The sequence below is a fragment of the Meleagris gallopavo genome, chromosome 22 (genome assembly GCF_905368555.1).
Source record: "Meleagris gallopavo chromosome 22, MGAL_WU_HG_1.1, whole genome shotgun sequence".
NCBI lineage: Eukaryota > Metazoa > Chordata > Aves > Galliformes > Phasianidae > Meleagris > Meleagris gallopavo.
Window position 1 is genome coordinate 4,423,085 of NC_139425.1, and position 12,887 is coordinate 4,435,971.

The 12,887-nt window shown below is 42.2% G+C and overlaps 1 protein-coding gene and 1 pseudogene across 1 annotated transcript in view; one reads left to right on the forward strand and one right to left on the reverse strand.

Moving 5' to 3' along the window:
• LOC104913998 (uncharacterized) overlaps positions 1 to 12,887 on the forward strand; it is a 286,339-nt gene that overhangs the window by 227,760 nt on the left and 45,692 nt on the right. Inside the window, exon 9 of the mRNA XM_085241696.1 lies at positions 194 to 379. The gene's annotated coding sequence lies outside the window, so the exon portion shown is untranslated. The remainder of the gene's footprint in view (positions 1 to 193; positions 380 to 12,887) is intronic.
• The window catches only part of LOC146542945 (uncharacterized), a 78,224-nt pseudogene that overhangs the window by 36,217 nt on the left and 29,120 nt on the right, over positions 1 to 12,887 (reverse strand).

The window sequence follows — 12,887 nt, forward strand, 5'->3', positions numbered from 1 at the left end:
AACCTAACAAGGGCTGGCAGAAGTAAGCATCTCCCCTCAAAATTGGGGGGAGGATTTTATTAACATTCTCTGACTGCAAGAATAGCAACAGCTTTGAAACCTGGATGGCAAACTTACTGCTTATGTGGTTTTTGTTGTTTGTTTTTAAACATCTGAATTTGACATGGTTTTGTTTGTTACTTTTCCCCTACAGATTAAAAGCACTGGGAGTGAAGTCAAGTTGAGGAAGAACCTCCTTGGGTGGGCAGAACAAAGTCACAGTGCCCATGGGAAGGCAGTGCCGAGTGATGAGGAGCTGTGCCAGGGCTGGAGAAAGCCTGAGTCCTGCTGCATCCCGAAGGAAGCAAAGATGATGGGCTTGTGTGGCTTCAAGCATAAGGTCAGTGTTTGTCCTTCATCCTTGGATGGAGCGCAGGGAAGGAAGGTTTCTTGCACATGTGCTGTTTCCCCTGCTTGTACACATAGTTGGCCATATGTGGGCAGCAGCCTTGCTACGGCAGTCACCTTCGGTGAAAGGCAAGAGAGGTTTTGATTCCCTTTCTGCAAAATTGATAGAAATTTGTCAGTGCTTTGAGAGGCTGTGCTTCACTTGAGCCCTCGCTATCCCTGAACTTGCAGTACCTTGCTAAAAATAGTTCAAAGCATAACCATGAGTTCCCTGAACTGTGATCCTACCAGTTCTGCATTATTCGACTCACCATTCCTTTGAAAGTATTCATCCTTTCCCTCGTAAAACTTAAATCAGCTTGCTCCCTGGTCCAAGAGTTGACATCATAATGATGTTACATCCTATGTAATGGTGTGAGACCTGGAAAAGCATTCACAGCAAAACCACTCGCTGAATTGAATTTGCAGTGCCTCAGCCCTTGCGTGGAGCCTAACCTCCTTCCCAGCCCAGGTTCACTTGTGCATTTAGAGACCAAGCAGTCCCCTGGAAATAGCCCCCGTAATGGCAGTGTGCTGCTGAGGAGCAATCAAAGCTCTTCTTAACATCCCCGTTTTTCTTTCTGTGACCTCATTTCTTTTAAAATGTTTGTGAGAGCAAAAGTAACTGGTTTACCAAATTAAGTTAGTTTTCTTGCCAGGAACAGTGGCTAGGATCTTGTTGACAGATTTGGAAAAGATTATACTTTCAATATATTTTGAATGAATTTTTAAGGATGTCTGCCATATACTGTTTCCAAGCTTGGTCTGCATTTAACTGTTCAGTATTACACAGTGACAGGGACAGATTAGCACCTTTCATTTGCCTATGAAAATTAACACATCCTAAGACAACATTTCCTGAGCTACAGATCTCCTATTTAGAAATAAATGTAGCTATGTCAAATTAAAAATCTTGGCCTGAATAAGTTTGATGAGTTTTTTTTATTGACTCCAGAGGCCTTCCAATTTTACCCTTTTTCCTTATGTGTGTTTAGAGTTACCTTTTCTCTCATTTGTCTTTTATATGATGATTTTTCATTTCTGATGGAATGGTCTCCTCACAGCCTGCTCTGAACCCCACGTCTCATCTCTTTGCTCCAGGGCTTCCTCAGGGCCATGAAAGGTTTTTTTTTTCTCCTCCTTTCATGCATAACATGGCCTCTGGGTTTGTTTGTTCTTCCGTCTTCCTCTGAAGCATCAGGAATTGGCCTCAGCTGGAAATGGACTGTTGGATGGGGTACACAGATGCTTCTGGTGATAGTGAGAAAACTTCTCGGGCTCCTGGCTGGTGTGTATTGCCCCCGGTCACATAGGCAGGGATCACTGCAATTTGCTTTTTATTGTGCTTCTGTCTAGTGAAGGACAGAGCGCCAGTGTGGTATTCATGGCTTTTGGTCTTCTATGCTAAAAGCTTGCTGAAAGGCAGTGGAAGTTCCTGGGTGACTCGTGGTGAGGCAGGTGCTGGAGTTGAACTTCTGACTTGAGCTCTGTGATTGCTGCGATGGCACGGGCACTGTGGTCCAGCTGTTCACTGTAGCTACGTGTTGTGGTAGTGTTAGCTGTGGTGCTGTACAGGGCTGGTATAGCTGAGATGTGAAATGAGTCTTTTGATTGTTTGTGCTCATTGAATCTGCTGTGCAGCAGAGGAACATGAGGAGCAGTGATGTCTCTCCCAGTTTTAGTCAATGCACGTGCATCAGGTTAGCAGAAGGGAGCATAAGAATCCAAGTCAGTGTGTCTGTGTGTTGCAGTTTTCTGTCTGAGAATATTAAGGCCAGGTTCTCATTTATACTAAGCCCACTTGCAATATTCTGGCAACATAAAGATGCCTTAACAAGAATGTAAATTAAAGCCTCCTTATACTTTTAATAGTGTTTGTAGTTTCACTTGGCTGCAGTACAAGAATGACACATGTCTACACAAACTACATTTGCCATCCATTTGAGGTAGTTGCTGATATTCTTCGTGCTTCCTAACTAGTTCAACCACCAGTCTGCTACAGTCTCAGCTTCCAACCTCCTTAATATAAGCCCTTTACTTAAGATAAAAGTAATTTTTTCACCCTTTTTTCCACTGTATGTGACCTTATATTTGCCCATATAAACACATACTGAATGCCCAGTTCCAAAATGCCCAGCCAGACTCTTCTTACCATATATGTTGCTTGAACTGGAGAGGAGGGTCTTCCGTCTCAGTATGTCTTGCACAGTGCAGGGCACCCTTTTATTTTTCTAATTAAGAAAATCTCTTGGGAGAAAGCCTGCGTTATGAGCTCCTGGAGCAAGATTTTATATTAAACCATCCCAGCTTTTACACTTTAAGGTCTATTTTCATTTCTGGCTATTAAAGTAACGTGTACGAATGGGAAGTATTACGCTGGCTAATCTTACAGGGGTGCAGTGGGAAGGAAGAACACTGAAAATCCCAGCAATGAGGGACTTGATAGAGAAGCCACATGTGAACTACATAGACTTCTGAAAAAATGTCAATATCAGCATGCACTAAATATATTTCAGAGAAAATGCTGCTTTTGTACTGTCTGAAAGCATTTATAAACACTTTATTAGTTTCATGGTTGTATTCTAACTGTAAGTTACCACATGTCTAACAGTGCAGGGCTCAGAAGGGCTATAAAAAAAGCCTCCAGAAGAATCCAAAAATGGGTTTTTGTTGTTCAGACTTTTTTGTTTTTTAAGATAAATGTATAGTGAGTGATGACTTCAAAGTGCACAGCCTTGAGATTGCCATAGAAAATATGTAATGCTGTTATCCCCTGTGGAAATCTAAAGCTCTCCAGGGTTTAGACTTCCCATTCCTTCCTTTTCAAGGTCATGAGAACTTAGTCTGAAACCTGTTTGTGGTCTAGGACTGACTATTAGCTTGTCAGAGTCTCCATCCTTATCAATTTTAGAGAGAGAAAATTAAACATGGAGAGAATAGAAATGGCAGCGTTTGGAGCTGCTAGGGAGGCTGGGAGCTTAAAATAACTTATGTAGGGGAGAAAGCTTACAGATCACAGTGCAGGTGAAATGGCCTTATGAAATGAAGATATTTAAGAGATTTTGTTATTTTCTAACAGAACTCTCAGAAACTAGATGAATAGCATCTCCACGTATAATAATGTTGTGGCAAACCCTCAGAGAGCATAATATTTGGTGCAACACAATTTCTGCAGAAATACGTATAGGAAATATGCTAAGGATATCTCCTCTCTGTTGTGAAGTGTCTGCTTCTTCCCATAGGTGGTGCACATCTTCACTGCCGTGCTTCCTATCCAGACCAGTTTTTCTCTGCGCTTCTGCTTCCCAATCTCACCTGAAAGTCCATATTTCTGCATTTCCTGATTCATTATTCATCCTGTGTTGGTGGGTGACTCTGGAGGAATCTTCTGAGTGACTGATAAGATAAAGTTATGCTTTTTGGGAACTGCTTGCATGAAGCATACTGTGGGGCTGTTAGAATTGAATCTGTCCAGTTCTGCCACCGAAGCTCAGCTGTCACAGGCAGTTTACTTATCACACTGCATCGCTATTTGCTGAAGGATAAAATATTCCCAAACCAAACAAACTCGTAACTCAAGAAGAAAGAAGGCCTCTGCAAAGAGTCTCTGGCCCTGAAGGGGAGAGAGCTCCACAGAGGCCTCGGTCCTCTCAGATTGAGGCCTTTCCCGTTAGTCCATTGCTTATTGTGGTCTGGCAGTGCCCGGGCCGCTGAGCGCGAAGCTGATGACAGGGGAGATGATAGAGTGTCTGCTGAAGCTGTACGTGGCTGCGGGTCACTGCCTCAAAATGTGAAAACAAAATGGGTCCGAGCGTTAATGACTTTCAGGTGTGCACGCCAGGGCCTGTCAGGGCAGTCAAGGAATTAGTGCTTGGCACAAGGAGCAGACCTCTTGCCTGCCAAATTAAACATAAGTGGGGCCTCATGTAAATAAACAAGGGCAAAGTGAGCTTTAGCTTGCGATGGATTGTATATCAATCTTGTGCACATGCATGGAATCCACTGCATGCATGCACATGCGTCCCCTTTCCTAGGGCAGTGAGGAAGGACTGAGTACGACCGGGAGGTAGGGTTAGGTGGGTGCCCCAGCATCATTTGTCATTTCCACGCCAAGGGGGACAAGGCCCTGCCTTCCTGGAGGCTGCTAAAGCTGCTCTTTCCTTTGTTTCTTCCCATGCAGTAGGCCAAGTGCCTACTGGCTGGGGATCACCTTGGTTTTTACCTTGAAAATATCCTCTGTGGTCTCTTGGGGATTCCCTTTTCAGCCCACCACCTCTCCCTTTACATTAGCAGCCCTCTCAGGTGCACACAGAGATTGAATGTCTGCTTTGGCCTGGATTATGTTTTCCAGGCCGATATATTATGCTACCTCCACACTCCCCTCCCTGCCCCATCTGGCTTCCATCCTGCCCCCATAAAGATTATTAATATAGCCTGTTTGCAAGCGATTTATTAGCAGGGGCCAAAGTGGTGCCATTTCCCATTTCAGCAGAGCACCGAAAATAATCCTGAGGAGTGTGCCCAGCTATAAAATTGTACTTATGCTGTCATATTTGCAGTTTCAAACATACACCACTTGATAGTCTCAAAAGTGCTGTTTAATTGGGTTTTATAGATTCTAATTAATTATGCCATGTAAAAAAAAAATTACTTGTCCCATTACAGCTCTCTGTGGTTTACTCTGAAGAGCAATGTAATTTAGAGATGAATTGTCCTTCTGTATCCCCCTGACCCCCTTTTCCCAGCAAGTTTTGGGAAGGTTTAATTCTCTTTAAACACAAGATAGAGGAGCAGAGAAAGCTATGTTTCATTCAGGGGATGCAGCTTTTTTCCCCAATAACTGTAAGCAGCTTGAAATGTGACTTGAAATGGTTCCATGTTCCTTCTGCTGAGTCAGGCTGGTGAAATTATGAATAATCTCACAGCTTTCCAAAGCTCAGAGCTGTGGTGGCTATGATTTTGCAAAGACTTACACATTTGCAGCATAGTGTGCTGCAGACAATTTCCCCCAGTTACACTGAGGTGACAGTAAATGAAGCTGAGCATGTGTACACCTTTTTCACTGGATGGAAATCTAGTTTGAGGCTTGAGGAGAAATCATTTGAGCTACCTCTCCCTTCACAACACTGTGCGAAAACAGTGTGTTAAACCATCAGAGGCCTTGATGGCATTTTGATGGGACTAGAAGCCCAAGGAAGCTCTCAAGTTGACTTTCTATCCTATCTTGCAGAATCACAACGTCTGGATTATTCAAACATATTCTGGGGCAGTCTTCTGACTTTTAAATGCTTCCTGGAATGACTTTGTGAAAAATGAGCAGCCAAGCAGGTACACTCATGGTTGTTTAAAATACACTCTTATGATTCATCCATCACTGTAATAAATTGGATCTCATGAAGCAAAGCATGAAATATAGTAGAGCTGAAGTAGAAAAACATTCTATCTTATGGTCTATGACTGTATCTGGAAATCAAGAAGTCAGAATATTAATTAATGGGAAAAGAAAAAGCAAAGAAGCCTCTTTAATCTGCCTTACATAGACAAAAAGTACTTATTTCAGAAATGTCACTTTGCACTTCAAATAATGTAAAGACTTTCATGTGACAGATATCTCCAAAACAACACTACCCGGCATTAGGAGGGAAACTTGGTGAAACATCCCAGGTCACTGGTATTACTCCTAGCCCCAGAAGGATACGATTCTGAATGAGACTGCATAGATGAGTGTTCTCTGGATCAAAAAGTTCATTAGTCATGCTTCACTGATTTGCTTATTTTATAAAATAAATAACCAGCATGTCAGTTGCTGGAAACTTGGACCATCCTGGGTGTGCAGATGAGTCTGCTTCATGCTCTGGAGCAGGAGCAATAAGAGCTGCCAAAAAATAAAAGCTACCACAGTCACACATATTATTCATCAATCTTAAAAGTACCAAGATTAATGCTAAGGACTGTGTTTTTATAAAGTAATCCTCTACTGCAGTAAAAATTAATTAAAAAAGAAGTTATGGTGTGTATCTAGCTAGTTAGGTTAATGACTGCTAAAATCTGCAAAGTTTTTGTGGGATAGGTTAGCAAAACAGCATTCAAACCCAAATAAATCTGAGTATTTCCATGCTGCGTTTGGATAAGCCCAAACACACCTGAATATGTTGGTGTTTGGTGTTTATGTTTGCTTTTCCATTGCTTTTACTGCCTTAGAAAGCCATTTGTGGAGAGGAAGCAATGTGAAATCTGCTATTCTCATGCGATTTTCATCTTCCAGAGATTTAAATAAGTGGGATCTGCTCTTTTCATGCTATTCTGTCCCCATAAATTACTCCTGGAGGCATTAAAAGGGCCTGTGAAAAACAAAGCAATAAATATCCAGAGCTCAAAATACAAATGTTGCAAACTGCTCACACTGCTGTGGCAGCAGCTCTGTTATTAATTTGAGTACAGCTGATGAGAGCCCTCGATGCCAGTTTTAGCACTGCTGCACGCGGAGCCTCACTTTGCCCTGCTGAAACTGATGATGACAGCCCCACGGGAAGCTTTGGGGCCACCTGGGAGCTGACAGTTACTCTGGTTATTCAGTAGGGGCAGGGGCATGAGCGAAAGAGATTAAGGATTGTTATCTGCCTGCACAGGGATGGACGGTGGAGCTGGTGCCACCTGCATGCTGTCACTCTGGGCAGTGAGCGAGGGCTTGAGCAACAGGGCTGCTCTGCCAGTGCCTTTCCCTTGACACATCCCAGACCACAAACATGGCCTCTACATCTGAGGGAGAGAAGCAGCAGGGGCAGGCGTGAGTCATGGGCCTCATGACAGGGGAATTCCTCGCTGGTTGCTGGCAGCAACGTTGGGACTGAGCGGTTTTTGCTGCCCGACTGTTATGGAAAGAGCTGCCCTCAGCTGAATGCTTAATTCCAGTTTCTCATCTTCCTTCAAAATAGAAGATCCCGATGTATGGATTTTTGACCATATGGTTCTCTTCCCATTCCCTCAGTAAACAAGGAGGTTTACAGCAAGCCCCAGAGTAACCTTTCAGGTCATCTGCATCAAGTTGGTGCTGCGCTCTGCTCATCCCCTTGATATGGAAACACAAAAGAACAAACTATCAACCAGCAAAACAGCCCAACTTCCCATCTTTTGGTCACAGATAACGCCTGGTGAGTCCAAACCCTGGTTTCACCTCCTGAAAGCAGACTGGGTCTGCCCACAAGTGCAGTTCCCTGTACTCGGAGCAGCACAGCTCTGCGCACTGCAGTCGTTGCATGCAGGTGCTTCCTGTGGTTGCAGCTTCATCTTGGTTCCTTGAAAAAGAAGGGGTTTGGGTCCTTTTTCACAAGTGTATGAAAGTGCAGGAGAACAGGGCTCCCCTCGTTGCTCTGCTGTGCCTGTGTAGAAGGCAGTAAAAGTGTCTGGGGAAAAAAAGGATAGTTCTGCTGACGGCTGCTTTGGTGTCACTGCATTGAAAATAACCCACAGCACAAGTTTTACTCAGTTTGTTATTATGTGTTTTATATTCTAGTACAGTGGTATTTTAGAAAGGCCAGAGATGTAGCTGTATCTATAACTAAGGTTGCTTGAAACTTTCCAGGCTTCTTTACTTCCTTGTAACTGTCAAACTGTAAAGACACACTGAAATTTCTCATGTTGGTATCAGCTCTGGTTAATTTATTTACAATAACTTAAACCCAACATCAGTAAAATTTCAAGGGAAATTTGAAAGTTGGAGGCATGGAAGGAATAGGTGTTCTCCCAGTTCAGAACAGCATAAAGTTATGAAATAAATGAATTTCCTGCATACTGGAAATTCGGAGTGTTGCCTCTGTGTATTGCTTCAGCACAGAAATTTACAAAATTACTGTGGGCCTGATACAGCTAAGCACTTCTATCCCTGAGAAGGAAAAAACATGGGCAAAATGCTGAACTGGAACCTGTAGGCAGGTTGTGACTCTAATTTCAGCTTGAAAACTTTGGATTTAGTATTCCATGATAGGGCAGATATTTTATTTCTCAAACCTTTCTCAGTTTTTGGAAAATGTCACCTGATATAAATCAGGAACAAGAGTATATATAAACTTACATTATTTCATTTATATAGTAATGTTTATATCATATGTATTATACGTATGGTGTGCATGTATGTATTTTAGTATGTATGTTTATATGATGGAGACAGCGTTGTCCTAGAAAAGCTTATTATTTAGGAAAGAATATTGGGAAATCATGAAATTAAGGTTCCCGTGTAGTGTTTATTTGGCTTCCTTTTGTACGTGCATTTCTCATAGTCTTTAATTACGTGACCAGGTGCTATATTTAGTGCAGGACTCTGCTCTCATTCCATGCAGAAGGTGGAGCTGAGCAGGACATGAGTCACGACCGGGTAGGGAGAGAGGTTGGTGTCTAAAGGGCTCTGCCTGGTTTTGGTACAGGAGCTGTGTAGGATGAGCAGTGCAAAGAAAATGGACAGTTTTCATGGGTAAGGCCTCTGAACAGTGTAAAACTCACATGGTGTGAGAGAAGTTCATTTAAACTAAACTCTTCACAATTGGCTCTTATTTTTCTTTCTGCATTCCATTTGCAGAACACATTAGCAGTATTTCTCATCACATATAATGTAGTACGTTAAGTGTTCTAAGAAATCAATTCACAAACATCTCAGTTTGGGTACCCAGTGCTAGCAGAATGTTTTGACCTGAATCTCTTTGTGTTTCAGTTTTCCATCTGTTAAACAGGAATAGTAATATCCTCTCATCTTAGGGGGTAAATTCAGAAGTTAATGTTTCTGAAGCAATCATATGCCGTATTGATAAGAGCTCTAGAAGAATTCATGAGAAATTATCAGCTGTGTCTTCCAAGTAGGTTTTGAATACTATGCACTAAATAAGACCTCAAGCCACATGCTGAATAATGATGCTATAACAAGATATTGAATATCTGCTTATTAAATGAGCACTGTCCATCATGAGGTAGAATCTGGGGGAAAATAAGACATGATGTTATCCTTAAAGAGTGAATCATAATGCAGATGTATATGGTTTTATGGTCAACTTTTGTTCTGATATTGCCTAACTTTCATTCTCTTGGTTTTATAAATGTATAAATGGTCCATGTGCAAAAGGAAATCTGAGTTCCGAAGCGCTTGTTGTTTAATCAAATATGCAGGATCTCAATTCTTATCTTTGTAGATGGAGTGCTTCTTAGTGTCTGGTGGGTTTTGGAGAGGATGACGCATTGCAGCTTATACCATTTGGAAAACAGTTTTCAAAGAAAGGTTAAACTGTGGCATGCTGCTTCTCTTTTTGTTTTTTTGAAAAGATGGGAGAAGCCTTCTAGCTGGGAAAGATGGTAGTGGAAATGGTTTTGAAATTCGTACACAGATTCTTGCGTGCATCTGGATGGGCTCCTGCAAAATTTGCATGAAATATTACAGCATGTTCTTGCATCAACACTTTTTCCTACAGCTTGTGGAAGAGGAAATTCCTAGGTTTTGTAGCAATCAAGTATATAGCTTTCACAGAGCTAGACAAACTACTTGTTAAAGATAAAAGAATATTTTGGCACAAGAACAAATGGGTATTAATTGGCTATGAATACATTTGGGGTAGAAATTAAATGATTTTTTTTTTTTAACTACAACAGCAACATGACTTTTGAGTGGCTTCCCAGTGGGAATAAATATGGACTTCCCTAGTTCCTTCACGTGGTGTGGTGTCTGATCAAAATAAACAGGAGGATTTCAAGTCTGAAGAGCTGCATCTGAAAACAGATTGGGTTTAAGAACTTAGGAAGTTTGTTTCTAGTCCCGTGACTGCCATTCCCTCTTCCTAAAAACAGCCCCTGCAAGGTTAATATTTACTTTTCCCATTTTACACGTGGAGGGGTTGACTCCTAGAAGGATGCAAGAATAAGTCAAATCTCCTCAACCTCATTAGCAGATCAAGAATTCCAAAGGCATCTTTTCAAATGAAAGAGGTGTTTGTGCACTTCTACAAACCCTTTCTTGTTCTCTGAAGGACGGAGAGCATCTGTGGAACCAGAGCTGATAATCAAGCAGTCCTGGGGTACCCCCTGCTTGTACCCCCAGTGTTTATTCTTCTCGTCCTTATTCTTCACTATTTGCAATGTAGGTCTGCCCTGGCTTTGCCAATGAAGGATCCTTTGCAGACAAAAAGAAGGACAATTCCAGGCTACTTTGCAAGTCATAGGGGACAAAACATAGCTGTCCCTGCACCCTGTCCTTTGTGAGTGATGTAAAGCATATCTGATTGCTTAGCCATCAGCAGGAGGCAGCTTAGGGTGAACCATTCCTGCTGGTTTGCCACTATTATGATCCAGCAGTACCTTGATGTTTCCTCACTGGCAATAATTTGCAGGATTAAATACTTCAGCTGCTCCAAAATTAGTTCCAGGAGGCATTTTGTGCTTTCATTTCAGAGCTCTCATGAGCCTTTCCTACTTTGTAAGGCTGCTACAGCTAATTACCTGATGGTTACAGTGCTCTAGAAGATTTCAAATATCTGTCTTTTCCACTCACCTAACGACCCAAGTGGGGTTACTGTGTAGAACTTGGACCAGGAGTGTTTGCCAAATGCTGTAACTAGCTCAGACAGCTTTGTGAGATGGGCAAATAAACCACTGCAGACAAAATTGCCTTTGTCCAGTGTCTCCATCCAAGATTCAGAGCAAGTTTATTTCTGAACCTTTAAAAACATCTCAGAAACCTGTTGAAACAAGTGTTTTTGTGTTGAGAGAGCTATATCTATCTGATCCATTAGAGAGGCTGGAGAATCAGAGTAGACATTTTCAATGCCACTGCCTTCAGTGCTGAGGTTTGAGAGTTTACAAAATGCAAACATATAGCTATCAGAAGCAGAATTAGTATAATTTGAGGGAAAGCAATTAATCTCCTTGCATCAGCAAAGGAGCACGGCCCCAGGAAGAATGTGAGCGCCCAGTGTGCAGAAATCTGCTGGCAGTGGCATCCCTCTCTAGATGATACACTTCACCTTCACCTTGGTGTTTCTGGCCACTTCTCAGGGCCCATGCTGGCTATGTTCCTACCATGCTTCTATTTTCTTCCCACCCTTTCCTGGCTCCTTTGATACGATTCATATTTTGTGTGTCCTTTATAAAAAGCCTTACTGTCCTGACTACGGCAGACATGTAGGGGGCTTTGTTTCCTTACTTCTGATTTCACAGAGTGATTTATTGACTGATTGATTGGCACTGTGCCCCTTTGGGCCCAGCCTACCAGCCAGTTTTTCACCCAGCAAAGAGTGAACCTGTCCAAATCAAAGGCTACCAGCTTCTCCAGGAGAATACCTTGAGAGACAGTCAAGTTTTGCTGAAGTCCAGGTACATCACAGGTTGCTGTTTTCTCCTGAACTGTGTGGGGGCTTATTCTGCTCCCTATCCCTGTCTTCCAGCTCAGGGGGCTGAATACCCTGAAGGTAATTGATCTGACTATTAAAATACAGAAGTAAAGAAAGCATTAAGAACCTTGATGTTTGAAAACTGTATTCTAAGGTTGAGACCTGATTTCCTTTGAAGTCAATGGGAATTTCAGCCTTGACTTCCAAAGCAGACAGGTTGGGCTGTTTGTTCTTTTGTCTAGCGCAATTTGTGAGTAATTATCATGATTCAAGTGTCAGGCTGGATTTTCTAGCTTGTTTCTAAACTGTGCTCCTTGTAAGACTATCCTCTTCTTTTGCCCCTTCCAAACAAAATGCTGAAGGAGCATGGATAGAGGAAATCCGTTCAAACTAAGTAAACAACTAGCGAGGGTAGGCCAGCAGCATTCATTCATGCTCATTCAGCTCAGGCTGGCTGGTTTGATTCCAGTTGGAGCGCTCTCTTCATTACAGGCCCCCTGGGGAATGTTAATCTGTACAGTATAAACATTTATAAACATCTACTAAATCATTACACTTCAGCTGCCCCATAAACACTCATGAATGCTTTCCTTAGGCAGCATTGGTTGGGCAGCGTGTGGTTTTTAGGAATGAGTTAACGTGTGTTTGGCACTGTTAGAAATATGGGGAGAGGGCACAGGAGGTTAAATAGCATTGTTTAAACTCTGTGACTTATTTAGGATAAAGATAGAAGCTGTTTGTGAAGGATTGAAATGGGACTAAATGGTAGCTGTGGAGGATAAACTCAGGTTGTAGAGGAACACAGGCAGCTCTTCAGCTTTGTATGCTGGGTCCACAGCAGTGCCATTGGCATCAACACCACAGAACGCAATTACCTGTAGGCCACTTCACTATTTTGACTTTTCTTGACCAAGGCAATACATCATGATTCATGTAGGACTGCAACTTAATAATAATCAGCTGGACTCTGGATCTGGGGCTTGTATGTGCTTACAGAACACGTGAGTACATACAAAAAGTATGTTTGTGAAGCAAAATGAGTGTGTGCATATATTTTTCTGTGTAGCATAAGAAGAGTAATCAGGTTTGTATGCACAT